The sequence below is a fragment of the Schistocerca piceifrons genome, chromosome 10 (genome assembly GCF_021461385.2).
Source record: "Schistocerca piceifrons isolate TAMUIC-IGC-003096 chromosome 10, iqSchPice1.1, whole genome shotgun sequence".
Classification (NCBI taxonomy): Eukaryota; Metazoa; Arthropoda; class Insecta; order Orthoptera; family Acrididae; genus Schistocerca; species Schistocerca piceifrons.
The window spans coordinates 105,980,983-106,005,411 of record NC_060147.1 but is presented as its reverse complement, the minus strand read 5'-3'; positions in this window follow the sequence as shown (position 1 = coordinate 106,005,411).

Sequence of the window (24,429 nt, the reverse complement as noted above, 5' to 3'; positions counted from 1 at the left end):
CACAGCTGGCTCATCCACAAATTAATGCTCCGTTGGACATCTGATGCAAGTAAAAATGCTGTAGGAGCTGCACTGCAAATGGCAACACCTCATCTTTGTTCACACAGGCTTAAGTCACAGCAAAGGAAATGGAGCGCCACTGTTCGGGAATTGTTGGCAATTCACACGGCCATTAATCAGTTTCAGTCATCAGTACATGAGATCTTTAAAGATCACAAACCACTAAGTAATTCTCCTGACATCTTGCAGATCACAGCTTGCCATGACAATACAGACGGGCAGAATTTACGGCACAATATAAGTGTGGTGTCACCACCAGACACCACACTTGCTAGGAGGTAGCCTTTAAATCGGCCGCGGTCCGCTAGTATACGTCGGACCCGCGTGTCGCCACTGTCAGTGATTGCAGACCGAGCGCCACCACACGGCAGGTCTAGTGAGACGTCCTAGCACTCGCCCCAGTTGTACAGCCGACGTTAATAGCAATGGTTCACTGACAAATACGCTCTCATTTGCCGAGACGATAGTTAGCATAGCCTTCAGCTATGTCATTTGCTACGATCTAGCAAGGCGCCATTATCAATAGATATTTAACTTGTGATGCCTGTACCGTCAGACCGATGTACACCACTTATGGATTAAAGTTAAGTATTACATCAACTACGTACTTTATTTGCTACAATTAATTCCCTTAACTGTTCCAGACCTCGCGCCAGCCTGCGTGAGCTTAAGCGCGTGCTTTTCGGCTTCCTCTCATAGTGACTTGGCTGTCTTGCCAAGTCACAACAATAAGACTGATGTGCAGACCATATCCAGCAGGGATAACTTTGTCACGGATTGTCTGTCACAAAACTGTGTTAGTTTGTGGGCAGTACCGTGAGTGGAGACAGCAAAAAAGCAGCAAGATAATACAGTACTAAATGACTTGTTAGCAAATGAACATGCTGCCCTATGACTATGACGCATTCCTGGCCCATGTGGTGACACAACCATTTGGTGAGATCCATTATGAGAAGTACAACAACCTTACATCCTGCACAATTTAGATGTAGGGTTTTCCAAGCACTACATAATTCAGTTCACACAAGCATATATGCTATGGCAAAATTAGTGGCGAACAAAGTGGTGTGGCCCAGAACACAGAGGCACTGCAGAACTTGGGCACCCTCATGCCTTGGCTACTGATGTGGCAACATCAGTCCACATGTTTTTCCACTGGTTATACAGTTTCTAGCCCCCATCATCAAATTCTCCCATACTTGGACATTTTGGGACTATTACCACATTTGGATCACCATCATTATCTGGCTTCAGTCACAGATCAGTTCACAAAACGGCCAGAAGCCATCCCTACACCAGGCATCTCAGCAGAGATGATAGCAAAGGCATTTATGAGTGGACAGTTTTTGAGATTTGGTGTTCCCCACTCAATTACAATGGATCACATATGACAGTTTGAATCGCAGTTTTATGCAGCAATCCTACAGCTGTGTGCTTGCAACCACCTGTGCACTACTGGCTATCACCCTAAGAGTAACAGAGTGGTGAAAGGCTGCATCTTCCTCTACACAGACAGAGTACTACCACTCATATTGCTGGTCTGCACATGGCAATCAAGGAGGATTTAAATGCTGTGGGTGTGGGGCTCATAAGCCCATCAATAGTTCAGACCCATACACCAGAAGTAACAGAGTTCATATGGCAGCTCAGCATATACATGAGATATTTGTGGACAAGCCCACCAGTCAGACACAGAGAAAGATGGATTTTCTTTCACAAGAATCTAAGTACTGTATCACACGTCTGGCTCTGAGACAATACAGCACACCCGCCATTATGGCAACCGTATACTAGGCCATGCAAAGTACGTTCAAAGCACACAAACACCTTTAAAACTGACCAGAACAGTAGAAAGTAAACAGTCTCTGTAGACCAGTTAAAGCTGGCACATTTTGTCAGTTCATGAACTTTCCACTGACACGAGACGATCCATCAGCACCGAGTAATGTCCTCACTGGCTCACCATTCATTTGCTGAGTTCGGGCTTGGTGATCCCAAAGTTTCTGAGCTGGGGGCCTGTTAAGTGCCACCAGTCTACTATCACTGTAAGCTCTGGGTGCGCTTTAGTGACCAACGTACAGTATGTCAATGGAACAGTGTATATCACATGGAACAGGGATCTTGGTTTGACAGTTAATACCTGTGTAAAAAAAAAAACCTCAGTCCTAAGGTGTGCTATGCACTGATGTGATGCATGGTCATTGAAATGAAACAGATATTAGCAGGTAACCTCTGGGGAATGTGCTGCATCTCAGTTTATAAGGCTTACCTAGGCACACGGATCTCTGTCTAGGTGGACTTTTATTTCACTAGCTGCTTGTGGAACCGAAATGGATCCTTCAGAAGTTCCTTCTCCTCCCCATGGAAAGGGTGGGCTCCTGGTAGGTACCAACAGCCAATCATACAAGAGGGCTTGGATAGTCAGTCCTCCAGTAAATAGCAACAGATTGTTTGCTGGTTGTCAGAACGTGTCTGCCATAATTAAAATGAAAGAGGTTAGCTTTCATAAATTTTCACCATTATATATACAGAAAAAGCAGATTCAGAAGGATGTAGGTTGCAGTAGGTTCTGGGAGATGAAAAAGCTTGCACAGGATAGAGTAGCATGGAGAGCTGCATCAAACCAGTCTCAGGACTGAAGACCACAACAACAACAACATATACAGAAAGGTTTAGCGGGCATTGCAGGAACTTTAAAATCTGTCAAGTACTTACAAAATTGGATCCTGTTGGTCAAAATATCTAGTTCCTAATAAGAGAAGAATGTCCAGAAAACTCAGTGCCTCACGGAGTATGAAATTGAAATTGGGCTGTACAAAACCTTGACCTACAGCAAAGTGTTGTGACTTGCAGAGATCTAGTTGGCATTCTCTGAGAACAAGTGAAAACTGAGTTGTCCTGGGAAGGCACTGTGAATATGCAAAACATTATGAAAAGGGTGGATGGTGATATTGACAAGTCAGACTCTTTTATTCTTACATTTAACAGCACCAGTCTTCCACAGCATGACAAGGCAGGTTCCCTGTATCTAAGTATATGGCATTATTTCCTAAACCCAATATGCTGTTTTAAAGGCATGCACTTTTACCACATTATTCTTCATTGCAAGAGGGAAGCCATTTGTGGTAAATGTTGTAAACTTGCCCATGACATAGTTGGTTGTTCCTCTCCTCCAAACTGTGTCAACTACTCTGGGGATCACTATGTCTGGGGCAGGGACTGCAGTGTCTTCCTTGAAGAATGGAAGATCCAGGAGATAAAAATGACAAAGGGAATTCTGTATGGTGAAGCCGAAGCAATATACAAAGACATGCAGCACCAACATTTGCTGCCTCCTTTGCTTCTGTTGTCAAACAGTCTGTCCAGAAGACCAGAGCTGCTACACAATCAGAGGTTGCTAGTGTCAGCACTAGTCCTGTGTTTGTCGATGCACTTCCACTGCTGCAATTACTTTGAAGTCTGCCCTTCCCCCAGAACTTCTGAAAAGGCCATGGTTGTTCACATTGTAGAACTTCCTGCCCTTCCAAATATCAAATCTTGTCCACTTTCCAGTGCTGCAACTACCACTTCTATGGTTGTGGCACTGAAGCCATATCAGGCAAAAAAATCAAAGTCAAAGGTGACAAATCACCCACTGATGAAGACGGGAAGTGCACAGTCCAACAACGCCTCTCTCGAATATTCTGCAGAATCAATGGACCATGATGTCAGAGTGGGGCAATCATCTAGCCCCAAGACCAATTGTGGACTCCCATCTCTGGCAGAAAGTCAGGATGAAAGTGCTACCCTCAAGATAGATGGCTCCTATTCTACAGTGGAACATTAATTGGTTCAGAGCACATGTAGAGGAACTGAAAATCCTAGCACAGGAACACCCCTTGTGCTTTTGATTGCAGGAAACACACTTTAAAGCATCCGACGTCCTTGTACTATGGGGCAATATGCTCTATTGCAAGGATGACATAATTGTGGAAAGGGCTGTGTTTGTCCATAATGCACACCAGTCCTCTGTTTTTCCCCGGTCACTGATCTGCGAGCAGTTGCCATCAAAATTCATTTTTGTCGGAGGATCACTGTTTGCTCCCTGGATCTACCTCTGCAAGATGCAATAGACTCAGAGGCTCTCACAGATATGATGGAACAACTCCTCTGACCATTTTCCCTAGAGGGAGACTTCAATGCCCATCATGTTTGTTGGATTCTGGAGAGCCTCACGATTTCTCACTCACTGTGCATCCTCAGCACAGGTATTCCCACCAATTTCTGTGCTGCTACTGCGTCATTCTCAACCATCGACCTACCTTTCTGATGTCCAACCGTCGTAAACTCTGTTCAGTGGGTCATTGACAACCTTAATTCCAGTAATCAATTCCCACAATGAATTCGCCTACTGGATGGAGCATTACCTGAAGAGAAGCCACCAAAATGGATGATCAGCATGGCTAACTGATGCTGTTCAGCCAGCTGGCTGTGTTTGAACATAGTGACAGTGTCCAGGAATGAGTGGACCACATTACACGAGTGATCCGTCATGCCACTGACTTACCTATCCCAAAGTCCTCAGGCCATCTTAGGACGCAACCTGTTCCTTGGTGGACTGATGAGTGCCACACAGCAAACTGGGCCAGGGGTGCAGCTCTTTGATGGTTTAAGTACCTCCCAACAGCAGAGGACCTCACAGCATGTCATGTCGCAAGAGACAAGGTTCGATGCGTAATTAAGGAGAACAAGAAAAGGTCATGGCGAGCACTCCTGGACTCCATCAATCTTTCCACTCATTCTACAGAAGTATGGGAAACCATCAGGAGGATTTCTGGTAAACACAGTCGTTTAGCAATAGCAGCAGTGCTGAGACACTGGTGCCTCCAAACAATGCCCGGAGACATCACTCAGACACTGGCAGAGAATTTTGCACAGACTGCTGCCAATGCCAATCAGGATCCAGCATTTTGCCTCTGCTGTGTAATTGTAAGGAGGGGCAAGTTGGACTTCATATCCACCGATTATGAGTCTTACAACTGCCTTTTCTCCATGTTGGAGCTGGAATTGGCACTGTCTGATACTCTTGACATTACAACTGGTCACAACCAAATCAGGTACTGCATGCTTCAATATTTGTAAGCGGCATCAAAAGAAATCCTCCTCGAATATTTTAATCTTATATGGCAGACAGACAACTTCCCCAGCTCGTGGAGAGAAGTAATTCTGATACCTTTCCTCAAACCAGGAAACGACCATACATGTCCCAGTAGTTACTAGAGAATCGTCTTGATAAGCTGTGTAAGAAAGACTCTGGAGCACATGGTGAATCATTGCCTGATCTTGTAGTTAGAGATCAGGCAACTGTTTAGCCACTCTCAGTGTGGATTCCAGAGATTCTGGTCCACTGTCGACAACCTTACCGTACTAGAGGCATCTATTCAGCAGGCTTTTCTAAATAAACATCACTGTCTCAGTATATTCTTCAATATCAGTAAAGCATATAACTATTTCGAGACATAACAGTCTCATGTAACTCAATTTTCATGCAGTTATTCCTCTCTACGCACTTTCTTAGCCATCAACAGTATCACATCTACAACAAAGAGTTCTGTACAGTGCTCCTTATTTGAGGACGATGTTGCTATTTTCTGTTCCTCCTCCAGTGTTGCAATAGCAATCTGTCAGTTGCAAATTACAGTGCAGAGATTAGAGGAGTGGGCTGCAAAGAAGGGTTTTCAGTTTTCTGCACAAAAGTTTGTGTGTGTGTTCATCGTAATCATTCCCATCATATTTTTAATTTACCTGACTTGCATCTGAGAGACACCAATGTACATTTTATAGATTCAGTGAGGTTTCTGGGCCTCATTTTTGACTCCAAATTGTTATGGTTACCACACCTGAGGGGCCTGACAGCCAGAGCCCAGAAGGCACTGAATATCATAAAATGCCTTAGCCACAGGTCTTGGGGAGCAGACAGGGTGTGTCTGCTCCAGTTTTATTGGGCTTTTGTGTGTTCACAGTTAGACTGTGGATGCACAGTGTAAGGGTCAGTGAGTCATGCCTTCTTACCTGAAGGTTATTGGTGCTATCCACCATGAGGGTATTAGGCTGCCACAGGTGCTTGCAGGACCAGCTCCATAATCATTCTCTGTGCTGAGGCTGGGGAAGCACCACTCACCATCCAGCAGTAGCACCTCATGGTGTGTCAGGCATGTAAGCTCCTCACAGCTCCAACTTCACCTGCATAACATACTGTTGCTCATCTGCCTCTGGAATGCCTTTCCTCCAACTGCCCAAGAGCTGCAGTGCTGTTTGGGATCTGTGTGCATCATATGTTGGAGTGACTCAGATGGAGCATGTCCAATCTCAGATACAGAGTTTTAAAAACCTACCACTGTGGTTACTGCAGAGCATCAGTGGTATTTTAAATTTGGTGCAGTACAGGGGAGATCGCACACTTGCTTCTGTTTCTAATGCAATATTTTTTAACTTCTGTATGACACGTGAGGCAATACTGACCTTACGACTTATCTTAGAAGAAAGATTAAGAAAAGGCAAACCTACGTTTCTAGCATTTGTAGACTTAGAGAAAGCTTTTGACAATGTTAACTGGAATACTCCCTTTCAAATTCTGAAGGTGGCAGGGGTAAAATACAGGGAGCGAAAGGCTATTTACAATTTGTACAGAAACCAGATGGCAGTTATAAGAGTCGAGGGGCATGAAAGGGAAGCAGTAGTTGGGAAAGGAGTGAGACAGGGTTGTAGCCTCTCCCCGATGTTATTCAATCTGTATATTTAGCAAGCAGTAAAGGAAACAAAAGAAAAATTCGGAGTAGGCATTAAAATTCATGGACAAGAAGTAAAAACTTTGAGGTTCGCCGATGACATTGTAATTCTGTCAGAGACAGCAAAGGACTTGGAAGAGCAGTTGAACGGAATGGACAGTGTCTTGAAAGGAGGATATAAGATGAACATCAACAAAAGCAAAACGAGGATAATGGAATGTAGTCAAATTAAGTCGGGTGATGCTGAGGGAATTAGATTAGGAAATGAGACACTTAAAGTAGTAAAGGAGTTTTGCTATTTAGGGAGTAAAATAACTGATGATGGTCGAAGTAGAAAGGATATAAAATGTAAACTGGCAATGGCAAGGAAAGCGTTTCTCAAGAAGAGAAATTTGTTAACATTGAGTATAGATTTCAGTGTCAGGAAGTCGTTTCTGAAAGTATTTGTATGGAGTGTAGCCATGTATGGAAGTGAAACATGGACGATAACTAGTTTGGACAAGAAGAGAATAGAAGCTTTCGAAATGTGGTGCTACAGAAGAATGCTGAAGATAAGGTGGGTAGATCACGTAACTAATGAGGAGGTATTGAATAGGACTGGGGAGAAAAGAAGTTTGTGGCACAACTTGACTAGAAGAAGGGATCGGTTGGTAGGACATGTTTTGAGGCATCAAGGGATAACAAATTTAGCATTGGAGGGCACCGTGGAGGGAAAAAATCATAGAGGGAGACCAAGAGATGAATACACTAAGCAGATTCAGAAGGATGTAGGTTGCAGTAGGTACTGGGAGATGAAGAAGCTTGCACAGGATAGAGTAGCATGGAGAGCTGCATCAAACCAGTCTCAGGACTGAAGACCACAACAACAACAATGAGCATCACAACCATGTAGCTGTCTTTACATATGGGTCTAAACAGAGGGACTCTGTTGGTTGCTCTGTTGTTTTCTCAGACTGTGTCCTCGAGGTCCAACTGCCTCAAGTCTTTATTGTTTTCGATGCAGAATTATATGCAATCTTGCGGGTGCTGGAGCAGATGAGACATTCTTTAAGTGCTAAATTTCTTGTCTGTTCTGATATTCTGAGTGCTCTTCACTCTCTACAATGTTTGTACTCAGCAGATAAAGTAGCCCAGAATATCCAGGATGCCCTCCAACAACTACAATGAATGGAAAAGAGGTGTCTTTCTGCTGGATGCCAGGGCACATGGGAATTTTGGGGAATGGAATGGCTGATCAAGTGGCCAAGGAGGCATCTCATGATCCTCAGATATTTCAATATTCTGTCCCCGTGCTTGTTATAGCCTCATTGTCGAGATCCAGAGTCTTGTATTGGTGGGAGGAAGAGTGGCTGGAAGTGATAGACAATAAGCTCCATCTTGTAAACCCCACAATGCAGCTGTGGCATACGTCCTCCCAGCCACATTGATGGCATGAGGTTCTCATTACTCATCTTCACATAGGCCACAGCCCTATGATGCATAACTTCTTGCCCAGACAAGAGGACCCTCCAATGTGTGATGCTTGTGGTGTACACATCACTGTGTGCCATATTTTATTATATTATAACAACGAAAACAATCGATTTTTGACAAAATAATTTAACTGGATACATAAAAAATATACCCACCAAGTGGCGACAGTACACACACATAAAAGAGGGTTGTAATTAGGCAAGCTTTCAAAGCCAGTGGCTCCTTCTTCTGTTTGACGATTGGGAGAAAGCCCTGGAGTCTAATGAAACATAAATTGAAGAAGGAGCCACTTGCTCTGAAAGCTTGTCTAATTACAACCCTCATTTATTTGTGTGTTCTGTCACCACTTGATGAGTATATGTTACCAGACTGTGTTTTATTTTCTGATTAGTGGGTCATAACAGATTTGCTGATGGATCTGCCCTCAATTTTAGGTAATATTCAAACAAATGTGGTTAGAGTTTTAAAGTTTTATGATTTGCCCAACATTTTTCCCAAGATTTTAGGGAGATGGTTTTAATGTGTTACCAGGGTGTCTGGCTCACCCATGCTTTTTGTAGGTGGTCAGCCAATCACATTTCCCTGTGCCTTTCTTTTAGCTCCTTTACATTTTACTGTGTTTTAATCTCAAGTACAGCATCTTTCACTCTTTCTTCATTGTCTTTGTGCACAGCAGATGGAAAGATTGTGTGATCAGTCTGAGTGGTGTGGGAGTGAGTGCATGAGTGTCATTTTACAGATTTCCAGCTCATTGTGTGCAACGATTTTAGAGATTTTATCCACATTCATTTGTTTTAACAAGCACACACACACTGCTGTACCATGTCAGAACCTTCGTAGGCTGTTGTTACGAGGACCAGATGTCATATCAAGTGCCAGTCCCCCCACATTCTTGGGACACTGGACTTTAAAAATGGGGGGGGGGGGGCATTAGTATTTTGCTACAAATTAGCAGCCAAAGAAGCAAGACTAGAGCCTTATAGCATGAAGGAACTAGTTGTTTATTCTTTGATTATTTAGTTGTTGCTAGTGTATCAGATAAAGCAGCACAGTACATTATCTTATGTGTGGTTATTTTGGCTTATCAGAATTGGAAAAAAGTAACCACCAAACCATCATATCGATGACTCCATGCAAAAAAGTTAAATAAATAAACTACATTAGTAAATACTCCAATGAACTTTGGTTTGGTAAATAGTGCGTAACTGGCACATATAACTTTCATAAAAGAACCTTTGTTCTGCTTGTAAACTATACTGAGCTTAAGCTGTGTGTCTCCAAGGTAAGTATTTTGCACCTTTTTATACACTACAGAAGTATGGAACCTATAGCTCCACCAAGCAAAAGAAACTAGATATGTCAGTTTAGATGTAGTGATAATTAAATGATTCACTACTGGGTTTTGACACTGATTAATTAATGAAAAGGCACTCTTTCAAAGATTCTTGGTGCTTTTATTTTGCCTATATGAATTGTAAGCAAATGTTTTCTGAATTGGCAGATTTTTTTTTAATTTTGTGAATGGAATATCATTTTGTCTATCAGCAATGCCTTTCGGTCAATGTTGTACTAAAGTAACATAGTTTTACTTGCAGTAACAAAGTGTGACAATATTTTTGGAATACACCATATATGGGGCATTACTTATTGAACGACCTCATATCTTTGTGCTGGAATCAAGAAACTTTTAAAATATTGACAGTTGTGGAGTATTGTGAACTTCTGTAAGTCTATATATAATGATATGAGGGTCGTTCAATAAGTAATGCCCCACATTTTTTTAAAAATCCGTTAATATACATAGACAAATGGCCTTGTTGGTGCTTCACATTTTATGTTTGTTCTGTGCTCCGGTGAAGTTTCAAACTGTTCTGTCAGATGGCAGAGCCGTAGCACAGCATCAAAATGGCATCTACATATGACTCACACAACAAGCGGTGTGCTATTATTGAATTCTTGTGTGCAGAAAAAGAAACTGTGGTAAACAACCACTTTGCTCCAGAAACAAAAAGGCAGTCCATGGAGTGGCATCATCCTCATTCACAACAAAAGAAGAAATTCAAGACAACCCCGTATGCCGGAAAAGTCACGGTGACAGTCTTCAGGGATTGTGATGAAATCATCCTCATGGATGTGATGTCAAGATGGTCAACCATCAAGTCAGAGGCATATGTAAAGACTCTGAATAAGCACAAGAACCATTTAACGAGTCCAATTGGACAAGAACCCAGCAGAAATCTTGCTCCAACATGATAATGCACGCCCATACACAAGTCTGAGAATCCGGGAACACATTGCCAAATTGAGTTGGACATCCTTGCCTCAACCACACTACAATCCAGACATGGCACTCTTGGACTTCCATCTCTTTGGGCTGGTTAAGTACTCTCTACAGGGAATACAATTTGAAAATGATGAGAGTGTTAGTCATGCAGTGAAAACATGGCTACACCTACAGGACAAGAGCTTTTACCAGCAGGTAATACATGCTCTTCCACAATGTTGGTGTACGTCCATAGAACGTGATGGAGACTATGTAGAAAAATAGGAAATGGACATGACATGTTGATGTATATTGTCACCAAATTCTGGGTCTTAACAATAAATACATTCTGAGAAAAAAAAATGCATGACATTAACTATTGAACAACCCTTGAACATTTTTATTTTCCATCGACAAATGTGGATGTTAATGGCAAAATAGCAATAGAACATTTACTTGTTTCCTCAGATATTTAAAGCTAGTTTTGATGTGACAACAAATCCAATCAGAACATAGTACTGTTCTTAAGGACACAACTGATGAATGATAACTTCATTCTGCACTATGGTATAACATTTTGGTTGTAAAATATGATACAGGAAAGTGATACTTAAAAGTGGCTGTCATCTCTCAGGACACTGAATGGCTCCAAGAATTTATTTATTCATCCAGGGATCATCTCAAAATGGTAAAAGCTTTGTCATCATCACACAATGAAAACAAATTCCTCGAAATACCTATACACAGAATAAATATATCTGCCAAACGAAAGCGCTGGCACATCGATAGACACACAAACAAACACAAACATACACACAAAATACTAGCTTTCGCAACCAATGGTTGCTTCGTCAGGAAAGAGGGAAGGAGAGGGAAAGACGAAAGGATTTGGGTTTTAAGGGAGAGGGTAAGGAGTCATTCCAATCCCGGGAGCGGAAAGATTTACCTTAGGGGCAAGCAGACATATACAGAGGCAAAGAGTTTGGGCAGAGATGTCAGTCGAGGCGGAAGTGCAGAGGCAAAGATGTTGTTGAATGACAGGTGAGGTATGAGTGGCGGCAACTTGAAATTAGCGGAGATTGAGGCCTGGTGGATAACGGGAAGAAAGGATATATTGAAGAGCAAGTTCCCATCTCCAGAGTTCGGATAGGTTGGTGTTAGTGGGAAGTATCCAGATAACCCGGACGGTGTAACACTGTGCCAAGATGTGCTGGCCGTGCACCAAGCCATGTTTAGCCACAGGGTGATCCTCATTACACTGTCTGCCTGTGTTCATTCATGCGAATGGACAGTTTGTTGAATGGACAGTTTTGTAGAATGCGTCACAGTGTAGGCAGGTCAGTTGGTAAATCACGTGGGTGCTTTCACATGTGGCTCTGCCTTTGATCGTGTACACCTTCTGGGTTACAGGACTGGAGTAGGTGGTGGTGGGAGGGTGCATGGGACAGGTTTTACACCGGGGGCGGTTACAAGGGTAGGAGCCAGAGGGTAGGGAAGGTGGTTTGGGGATTTCATAGGGATGAACTGAGAGGTTACGAAGGTTAGGTGGACGGCGGAAAGACACTCTTGGTGGACTGGGGAGGATTTCATGAAGGATGGATCTCATTTCAGGGCAGGCTTTGAGGAAGTCGTATCCCTGCTGGAGAGCCACATTCAGAGTCTGATCCAGTCCCGGAAAGTATCCTGTCACAAGTGGGGCACTTTTGTGTTTCTTCTGTGGGAGATTCTGGGTTTGAGAGGATGAGGAAGTGGCTCTGGTTATTTGCTTCTGTAGCAGGTCGGGAGGGTAGTTGCGGGATGCGAAAGCTGTTGTCAGGTTGGTGGTGTAATGGTTCAGGGATTCCGGACTGGAGCAGATTCGTTTGCCACGAAGACCTAGGCTGTAGGGAAGGGACCGTTTGATGTGGAATGGGTGGCAGCTGTCATAATGGAGGTACTGTTGCTTGTTGGTGGGTTTGGTGTGGACGGACGTGTGAAGCTGGTCATTGGACAGGTGGAGGTCAACATCAAAGAAAGTGGCATGGGATTTGGAGTGGGACCAGGTGAATCTGATGGAACCAAAGGAGTTGAGGTTGGAGAGGAAATTCTGGAGTTCTTCTTCACTGTGAGTCCAGATCATGAAGATGTCATCAATAAATCTGTACCAAACTTTGGGTTGGCAGGCTTGGGTAACCAAGAAGGCTTCCTCTAAGCGACCCATGAATAGGTTGGCGTACGAGGGGGCCATCCTGGTACCCATGGCTGTTCTCTTTAATTGTTGGTATGTCTGGCCTTCAAAAGTGAAGAAGTTGTGGGTCGGGATGAAGCTGGCTAAGATAATGAGGAAAGAGGTTTTAGGTAGGGTGGCAGGTGATCGGCGTGAAAGGAAGTGCTCCATTGCAGCGAGGCCCTGGACGCACTTTCCTCTTTACCTTAGCCAGCTTCATCCTGACCCACAACTTCTTCACTTTTGAAGGCCAGACATACCAACAATTAAAGAGAACAGCCATGGGTACCAGGATGGCCCCCTCGTACGCCAACCTATTCATGGGTCGCTTAGAGGAAGCCTTCTTGGTTACCCAAGCCTGCCAACCCAAAGTTTGGTACAGATTTATTGATGACATCTTCATGATCTGGACTCACAGTGAAGAAGAACTCCAGAATTTCCTCTCCAACCTCAACTCCTTTGGTTCCATCAGATTCACCTGGTCCCACTCCAAATCCCATGCCACTTTCCTTGATGTTGACCTCCACCTGTCCAATGACCAGCTTCACACGTCCGTCCACACCAAACCCACCAACAAGCAACAGTACCTCCATTATGACAGCTGCCACCCATTCCACATCAAACGGTCCCTTCCCTACAGCCTAGGTCTTCGTGGCAAACGAATCTACTCCAGTCCGGAATCCCTGGACCATTACACCACCAACCTGACAACAGCTTTCGCATCCCGCAACTACCCTCCCGACCTGCTACAGAAGCAAATAACTAGAGCCACTTCCTCATCCTCTCAAACCCAGAACCTCCCACAGAAGAAACACAAAAGTGCCCCACTTGTGACAGGATACTTTCCAGGACTGGATCAGACTCTGAATGTGGCTCTCCAGCAGGGATACGACTTCCTCAAATCCTGCCCTGAAATGAGATCCATCCTACATGAAATCCTCCCCAGTCCACCAAGAGTGTCTTTCCGCCGTCCACCTAACCTTCGTAACCTCTTAGTTCATCCCTATGAAATCCCCAAACCACCTTCCCTACCCTCTGGCTCCTACCCTTGTAACTGCCCCCGGTGTAAAACCTGTCCCATGCACCCTCCCACCACCACCTACTCCAGTCCTGTAACCCAGAAGGTGTACACGATCAAAGGCGGAGCCACATGTGAAAGCACCCACGTGATTTACCAACTGACCTGCCTACACTGTGACGCATTCTACAAAACTGTCCATTCAACAAACTGTCCATTCGCATGAATGGACACAGGCAGACAGTGTTTGTTGGTAATGAGGATCACCCTGTGGCTAAACATGGCTTGGTGCACGGCCAGCACATCTTGGCACAGTGTTACACCGTCCGGGTTATCTGGATACTTCCCACTAACACCAACCTATCCGAACTCTGGAGATGGGAACTTGTTCTTCAATATATCCTCTCTTCCCGTTATCCACCAGGCCTCAATCTCCGCTAATTTCAAGTTGCCGCCACTCATACCTCACCTGTCATTCAACAACATCTTTGCCTCTGCACTTCCGCCTCGACTGACATCTCTGCCCAAACTCTTTGCCTCTGTATATGTCTGCTTGTGTCTGTATATGTGTGGATGGATATGTGTGTGTGTGCGAGTGTATACCCGTCCTTTTTTCCCCATAAGGTAAGTCTTTCCATTCCCGGGATTGGAATGACTCCTTACCCTCTCCCTTAAAACCCAAATCCTTTCGTCTTTCCCTCTCCTTCCCTCTTTTCTGACGAAGCAACCGTTGGTTGCGAAAGCTAGTATTTTGTGTGTATGTTTGTGTTTGTTTGTGTGTCTATCGACGTGCCAGCACTTTCGTTTGGTAAGTCACATCATCTTTGTTTTTAGATATATTTTTCCCATGTGGAATGTTTCCCTCTATTAATTTATACACAGAATAATATATATGTAAGCTTTTAAGAGAATAGGACAAGTGGTCACCTGTGGCCCTGATGAAGGAACTCTTTGTATTGGTATTTGAGGTGGCCATTAAATACAATTAGACATCTAGAAAAAGGTAACACATTGATAAGTTTATTTACACTATATACTCTTAATAAATGAGTTACGCATACTCGTAACTTTGAATACTGTAGGTTCTTCGGTTGTATTGAGTTATTTACATTGGCAGTAATTTTTTTGATTTTAAGTACATAATCTTGAATGCTGATTCACATAAATATTCAGTAGCATTGTGCTATGTTCATTGTATTATTCTCACTACAGTCTGCCAGAGTTACATTGATATGTCTTTAGAAGCCCAAACAAGACCAGCCCACTTTGTATTATCATACAACGTGGGCGAGAGTGTCATGGATATGATGAGCAAGTTTAGGGTGGCTATCATTAAAACAAAGACATTTTCCACTGAGGCAAGAATTTTCACAAAATTTCAATCACCAACTTTTTCCTCATTCACTGTTAAGGAGTCGAATAGTAAAGAAACAGTCTGCATGTGTTTGATGTAGAACCATCCGCCAGGCATTTGAGTGTGAATTGCAAAGCAGTCATATAGATGCAGACAGATGCACAGTATCTGGGGCGAGCTCTGAACTGTGACTGCTTAAAAGGATGTGCTGGTCAATCAGTAAGGTCATACAGATCTGCATCCTCTGGTGGTGTGTACATGCCTGATGCCATCTGATGGAGAATAGCAGGTGACTTAAAAGGGTCATCTTTCACATAGTTGCAAATGGTGCACAGGGTGTGGTTCACGAAGATACCATCAATACTGCAGAAACTATCCCAGCATTTGCCTGAAATGATTTAAGATAACTCCAGAAAACTTAAATCAGTGCGGCCAGGCAGAGTATTCTCCAGCCTCCAAAATATGAGGTCAGTGTCTTAACAATTTCCCTGCCTCATTAGGATGGTCCCTACCGTACAAAGTTCTTTGATTTACACACAGAAATTGAGTCAGTATCGCCCACGACTAGTGAAATGTTCAGCTAAGGGAATGACAAGATATTACTACTACGCACTACAGATATTGACACGATTTTCTTGTAAAATCTTACACTGTGATCACATACGAGAGGGGACCCAAAAGTAACCGGAATCATAATGTTGCACATCGTGTACTTGTAGTACCTGGTTACACTGCCAGAAGGTTGTAGTAGGAGCTCTGCTGAGTCATTCTGCCATGTGGCATCACCCAACAGTGAGAAGTGTGGTTTCTTTGGCAGTTCTTTGAGTGTGCGTACAGTGCAGACGTGACACGAGGAAATGGCTAGTTCTTACGAACAACGTGCGACAGTGAAGTTTTGTTTCTTGCTCAGCAAGAACGCTGCTGAAACTGTTGCAATAATTCAGACAGCCTACAAAGGCCATGCTCTTAGTAAAACCCAAGGGTATGAATGGTCTTCTTGGTTTAAAAAGGGAGAAATGGTGGTTGAAGATAAGCCCCGTTCTGGTCGACCTTCAACTGCTCGAAGCGAAGACAACATCGACAAAATCCGTGATCTCATCAGTGAAGATCGACACAGGACAGTCGACCAACTCAAGAACTTGTCTGGGTTGATCTGGAGCTCAATTTAGCGCATCTTGACCATCGATTTGGGGATGCGAAGAGTGGCAGCAAAATTCGTGCCGAGGCTTCTTACCGGAGATCAAAGGGATCGCCGCGTTCAAGCCTGTCTCCAAATGAAGGATGCGTTCAAATATGATCCACATTTTTTCAACAAAATCATTACAGGTGAGAGTCATGGTGTTATGGGTACAATCCAGAAAGTAAACAACAGACATCACAATGGTAGTCACCTGGCTCACCTCAACCAAAAAAAGCTCGACAAGTGAAATCGAATGAGAAAACGATGTTGATCTGTTTTTTTTTGACATCAAAGGGATCGTACACTCTGAATTTGTCCCTGAAAGCTAGACAGTAAACAAACAATTCTATCTGGAGGTTATGAAATGGCTTCACAGAAGTTTGTCGCGGACATGTCCAGCTTTGTGGGATTCTGGCATGTGGTTTCTGCATCACGACAACGCTCCTGCTCACACAGCTCTCAGCGTTCACCAGTTTTTGGCCTCAACGAAGATGACTATCTAGACCCACACGCCCTATTCGCTGGATTTAGCACCCTCAGACTTCTTCCTATTCTCACACGGCTCTCAGCGTTCGCCAGTTTTTGGCCTCAACGAAGATGACTATCTAGGCCCACACGCCCTATTCGCTGGATTTAGCACCCTCAGACTTCTTCCTATTCCAGAGGATGAAAAGAGACTTGAGAGGGAAGCGTTTTGCGGATGTGGAAGACGTAAAAAGCAATGTCATGAAAGTGCTAGCAGGTATCAAAGAGGACGAATTTAAAAGGTGCTTCGGACAATGAAATGAACGTTTGAACAAGTGTATTAATGCTAATGGAGAGCACTTCGAAGGAGATTAAGGTTGTATTTGAAGACAATAAAGTATATGCTTTCTAGAAAGAAATTCCGGTTATTTTTGGGTCCCCCCTCGTATTGCAGTGTGGCAGGTTGTTGCAGTTATCCTCTTTTTATTATTAAGCATTAATTTGAGTCTGCTAAGCAATGTTTAGTCGTGTAGTATGAACTACTGATGAGGATCATTTCAGCTGCCTTTATTTAAACAGATGTATTTTAGTAATCTTTTTCATCTCTTGGAGAAATTTATTAATCTGTGATAGAAAATGTTGTTTTTGAGTTTTACTTGTTTGTTTCTCCTTGGTAAATGTAAGTCCAAACTGGCTCTTGTTCCAAGATTGCACACACATCATGAAAAGTTTCGCATCACCCCAGTTCCCAGAACTCCTGAAGATGGATGTTGACTATAGATATTGTATCAGAGACACAGTCCCTTTGACTGTTCAGAGATGTCACTAAACCCGCCCAAAGATGTAAACAACCATGCATGAGCAGTGCCTAATAGATTTGGGGGGGGGGGGGGGGGGGTGTGTTCCGACAGCCAATCAGTTCCAGTCATTCTACCAGGAACGAGGTACACGGGTCATGTTGTGTGTACTACAACCATGACTAGACGGTCAATATTGTGGTTCAATTGTGTCCACATTGTTACTTTCTGCCAGGAAGGGGTCTCAACAAGGGAAGTGTCCAGGCATCTTGGAGTGAACCAAAGTGATATTGTTCAGACATGGTGGAGATACAGAGAGACAGGAACTGTGGATGACATGTCTCGCTCAGGCACCCAAGGGCTACTGCTGCAGTAGATGACCGCTACCTATGGATTATGGCTTGGAGGAATTTTGACAGGAATGCCACCATATTGAATAATCATTTTCGCCCACAGCCACAGGATGTCGTGTTACAACTCAAACTGTGTGCAGTAGGTTGCATGATGCACAGCTTCACTCCCGACATCCGACAAGGTCCAGCTTTGCAACCATCACACCATGCAGCGCCATACGGATGGGCCCAACAACATGCCGAATGGGCCGCTCAGGAATGGCATCATGTTCTCTTCACCGATGGGTGTTGCATGTGCCTTCAACCAGACAATCATCGGAGACGTGTTTGGAGGCAATCTGGTCAGAATGAACACCTTAGACGCACTGACCAGTGAATGCAGCAAGGTGGAGGTTCCTTGCTGTTTTGGGGTGTCATTATGTGGGGTCGATGTGCACCACTGGTGGTCATGGAAGGCACCATAATGGGTGTATGATACGTGAATGCCACCCTCCAACCGATAGTGCAACCATACTGGCAGCATATTGGTGAGGCATTCATCTTCATGGATGACAATTTGCTTCCCCATCGTGCACATCTTGTGAATGATTTCCTTCAGGATAACAAAATCGCTCAACTAGAGTGGTCAGCATGTTTTCCAGACATGAACGCTATCGAACATGCATGGGATAGATTGAAAAGGGCTGTTTATAGATGACATGACCCACCAACGATGCTGAGGGATCTACGCCGAATCGACGTTGAGGAGTGGGACAATCTGTATCAACAGTGCCTTGATGAAGTTGTGGACAGTATGCCACAATGAATATAGGCACACATCAATGCAAGAGGATTTGCCCCTGGGTATTAGAGGTACCGGTGTGTACAGAAATCTGGACCAAAGCCTCTGAAGGTCTCGCTGTATGGTGGTACAACATGCAATGTGTGGTTTTCATGAGCAAAAAACAGGGTGGAAATGGTGTTTATGTTGATTCCTATTCCAATTTTCTGTACAGGTTTTGGAACTCTCACAACTGAAATGATGCAAAACTTTTTTTTATGTGTGTGTGTAGAACTGCTACTGAAATAGTAATGTTTTTCCTGATATATATATGATAAACTGCTAGATATACTCACTTGGCCCAGTAAGGATGCCTAGTTTTTAAGTAGTTCTTTACAATGAGTCCCGCTTTGAACTGAGCCCCGATGACCAGGGAAGACGTGTCTGGAGACGCCTGCAACAGCTGTCGGTTACCAATCTTACTGTCACCCACCATATGATTGTCCAACTGGGACTGATGGTCTGGGGTGCCATTTCTTTTCAGAGCAGGATCCTTTTGGGTGTCATCCACAGCACCCTTATGGCACTGTGGTACCTCGATGATACTTTATGTCTTGTTTGGTAGCCATTCATGGCAAGCTATTCTGGGCTTACATTTCAGTAGGATAATGCTGCTGCATATCTTTGTGCTTGGCATACCATACCTTCACCTGCAAAGTCACCACATCTTTCCACAATTGAGAACGTTTGGAGCATTATGGACAGTGCCCTCCAGCAAGCTCAGGATTTTGATGATCTAAGGCACCAACTGGACAGAATTTTGCATGACTTCCCTAAGGAGGACATCCAACAACTCAGTCAGTCAATGCCAAGCCAAATAATTGCTTGCATAAGGGCCAGAGGTGGACCAACACATTAATGACTTGTTCAATTTTGTGAATCTCTTTCTTTTGAATAAAACATCCAGTTTTTCTGACCCCCTTTTTTTTTTTTTTTTTTTTTTTTTTTTTTTTTTTTTTTTTTTTTTTTTACATCATATCTACCAGTTTCCATTCCATTCAGATAATTCCTTCATGGTGTATCTTTTTTTTCATTGTTTTTATTTTAGGAACAGAATTGAACCCAATACAGTGTCCTGAGGAAAACCTATGTTTATATATCACTTGTTTGACTGTTTTGTCACTAAACATTTATCATCAGCAGACATGTGAACAACCTCCACCTTTTATACCCTCCTTTCCAAGTAAGACTGAAAGCTCTCATTCACTATTCCTCTTATACGTAATGCCGCTAACTTGTTCAATAGTATTTTATGGTCCACAGTGTCAAAAGCCTTTGCCAAGTCTCAGAAAAGGCTTGTAACACAATCCTCCCTATCAAGAGCTTCAAGTTTGTGAACTCTGCAATGGCTGATATGCACTTCTTCCATTTCTGAAACCAAACTATGCTTCGTTACAGAGGCTGTATTTTCTCACATAAGTTATCAGTCTCTCTTTCATGGTTGCTTCTACTGTATTACTTTTGAGAATGATGACAGCAGTGAAACTGGCCTGTTGTTTTCAGTGCTTTCTGCATTACCTTTCATTGGTAAGGGCACCACTGCTATAGGCTTTAGGTACTCTGGGAAAATATATGAACTACAAGAATGACATATTATGTTTACTAATGGGCCTTGTATGCTGTTTATAAACGCCTTGAGAACAGAGACAGGAACGTCATCTATGACTGCTGTATTCATTTTTTAATTGTTGTACTGTCTTTCTAACTTCAAGAAATAACACCATTTTGCTTGCTGTGTAAGTCATTGTGGGTGCTACATCTGTTTTAGGAAGCTCTTGCTACAGATTCTTCACAATACCACAGAAATAATCGTTAACAAAATTTGCTGATTCCTGGGAACTTTCTATTATTCTATTACTGTCTTTGATTTGTATGCTATTATGTTTGTGGGTGCCTTTTCCAGTTTCTTGTTTTATAACATCCCACAACATTTTGCTTTTATTTTCTGCATGATATACACTCCTGGAAATTGAAATAAGAACACCGTGAATTCATTGTCCCAGGAAGGGGAAACTTTATTGACACATTCCTGGGGTCAGATACATCACATGATCACACTGACAGAACCACAGGCACATAGACACAGGCAACAGAGCATGCACAATGTCGGCACTAGTACAGTGTATATCCACCTTTCGCAGCAATGCAGGCTGCTATTCTCCCATGGAGACGATCGTAGAGATGCTGGATGTAGTCCTGTGGAACGGCTTGCCATGCCATTTCCACCTGGCGCCTCAGTTGGACCAGCGTTCGTGCTGGACGTGCAGACCGCGTGAGACGACGCTTCATCCAGTCCCAAACATGCTCAATGGGGGACAGATCCGGAGATCTTGCTGGCCAGGATAGTTGACTTACACCTTCTAGAGCACGTTGGGTGGCACGGGATACATGCGGACGTGCATTGTCCTGTTGGAACAGCAAGTTCCCTTGCCGGTCTAGGAATGGTAGAGCGATGGGTTCGATGACGGTTGGATGTACCGTGCACTATTCAGTGTCCCCTCGACGATCACCAGTGGTGTACGGCCAGTGTAGGAGATCGCTCCCCACACCATGATGCCGGGTGTTGGCCCTGTGTGCCTCGGTCGTATGCAGTCCTGATTGTGGCGCTCACCTGCACGGCGCCAAACACGCATACGACCATCATTGGCACCAAGGCAGAAGCGACTCTCATCGCTGAAGACGACACGTCTCCATTCGTCCCTCCATTCACGCCTGTCGCGACACCACTGGAGGCGGGCTGCACGATGTTGGGGCGTGAGCGGAAGACGGCCTAACGGTGTGCGGGACCGTAGCCCAGCTTCATGGAGACGGTTGCGAATGGTCCTCGCCGATACCCCAGGAGCAACAGTGTCCCTAATTTGCTGGGAAGTGGCGGTGCGGTCCCCTACGGCACTGCGTAGGATCCTACGGTCTTGGCGTGCATCCGTGCATCCGTGCGTCGCTGCGGTCCGGTCCCAGGTCGACGGGCTCGTGCACCTTCCGCTGACCACTGGCGACAACATCGATGTACTGTGGAGACCTCACGCCCCACGTGTTGAGCAATTCGGCGGTACGTCCACCCGGCCTCCCGCATGCCCACTATACGCCCTCGCTCAAAGTCCGTCAACTGCACATACGGTTCACGTCCACGCTGTCGCGGCATGCTACCAGTGTTAAAGACTGCGATGGAGCTCCGTATGCCACGGCAAACTGGCTGACACTGACGGCGGCGGTGCACAAATGCTGCGCAGCTAGCGCCATTCGACGGCCAACACCGCGGTTCCTGGTGTGTCCGCTGTGCCGTGCGTGTGATCATTGCTTGTACAGCCCTCTCGCAGTGTCCGGAGCAAGTATGGTGGGTCGGACACACCGGTGTCAATGTGTTCTTTTTTCCATTTCCAGGAGTGTATTATTTTGGCATTGATTTTTTTCCAGAAAATAATACCCTCCTGTAAACTTTTTTTATACCTGTGCTACTACTCAAAGAACTGTGTATTAATGCAGCCCTTTACCAAAAATGTGAGAAACTTAAGTATCTCTCACGACTTCCTAATACCTGCAGTTATCTATTTTCATAGATTTTTTTTTCATTTTTCTCCAGCAAGCTGTACCCTCTGCAATTTTTTTTTTTATATCTGTGATAGTACATGAGATACTGAGTATTACTGTAGCCCTTTAGCAAAGAGGTGAGAAATTTAAGTGTCCTTGAGGATTTCCTAATACCTATAGTTATCCTTCTATTTTCATAGATTTTTTTTCAGCAAGCAGTACCCTCCTGCACATTTTTTTATACCTGTGATAGTACTCAAGGAACTGTGTATTAGTGTAGCCCTTTACACGTCATCATAGGTTTGATTTTCCAATGCCCTAGAAAAAATATCTTTTTTTTCACAGATCCTGTCTTTAACTTTATTATCTGATAAAGTAATGATCCAAAATGACAAGATCTGTCATAAATACTTTACAGTTTTCTCTGTCATTATTCATAAGTACATGGCCTCAAATTGAAGCTGAACTTTTTGAAACTCTCATAGCGGTATAAATGATTTGTGCCATGCCAAAAGTGCTCAAAATGTGGAGGAAGTTATTACTAATTTACCCTCAACACCTGTGTTTAACATTCATGTCTCCACATATTATGACATTATTATTGGAGGCTGAGACTCTTTCTAGGACATTACCACAGGTTGGTGGTAAACACATAGAATTATCACATTATTATTATTTTTATTATTTATTCATCCAACTTTAAGGATTTGGATGAAATCATTGCGTCACGTGTAATGTACAAGAGATTTTATAAATTATGATTCATATGTTACGAAACATATTTACATTGACCTTAGAGATTTACTCCTCAATTTGGTCCTACAGAACTGGACGTCTAAATGAATAATACATAATTGCACTGCACGTGATCTAACTAAAGTACACTTAATAGAAGAACAAAAGAATAAAATAATGTAGGTGATACATAAATATTTCTCCATGTCTTTAATGGTTAAATAAGGAACTAAGCATTGTTAAGTTGCTTATTAAGGTATACACAATGAAAGAATTGAGGTTATACACAAAAATTTGCCAGTGACGTTAAAAGTAAACTATGATATGAAGGCGATGACGAGAAAGGATAATAATTGTTATAAATATTTCTGTTTTCCCTTTCAATGTCTTTAAACATATATGGTCTACGACTGTTGCTGATCTTTTTGAGGCCCTAGTGGCAGCTTTTACCATTTGTACCACGCTAAATGTGTTCAAAATGTTTAGGAAGTTGTTACTAATTTCACCCTCAACACCGTGTTAAAACTAACGTCTCCATATTTTTTTATTTAATTTTTGGGAGCTGAGAATGTTTCCAGGACACCAGTTAACTGACTGAGGAAAGTGTCCCTATCACCACTCGGTGATCGGTACACATACAGCTCCGTTAGTACAATAGCTGCCAATTCAAAAGGTTTATTTATACTTATTATGTATTAAAAAAACCAATGTGGCGAGTATTGGTAAGCAATACGTCGCATATAAATTTGGAAATCGTGCATTTTTGGAACCCAGTACGCCCTGATAAATTCCCCAGTGTCTGATACCTTATCATAAATCGTATGTACTTTAATGTGAGTTAGATGGCTTCTCTAATACGTGTATATAGTATCTACCTCCTGTAAATACAAAAAAGCTAAACCGTAAAATGAAATCGATTTTTTTGCATTCGAAAATTGTTTACGAACGACAATTTGCCCCCTGCTAATAACACTCTCTCAGTGCGTTTGAAGCCTTTAAGTGTTTATACGTGTAATCCATTTCTTCGCCCTACTTCTGTGGAACAGATTTTTTTCTAGCCTCCATGGGTTATAGTGAGGTGATTAATGAGCAAGTTTTCGTTGCGTTGCTCGTTGTATGTCTGGGAAATAGTCTTCGTCCATACTGGACCCTTGTGAGAACTGATATTCTGGTCAATATGACTTAATTACCTATGAAACTCTGAACTTCAAACTAATACTTAATTATCTATTATTACTAACAACCACTGATCACGAAAAAAAATCTACCGAAGGTGTATTGGTTGGCAACTGCTATTACGGTGATAAATCCAAAACTATTTTTGATACATTTTACATTCTACATCTACATCTAAATTCTCATAATTTAATTTCCATTGACTCAACTTCATCTCAAATATTTGAAAGATTT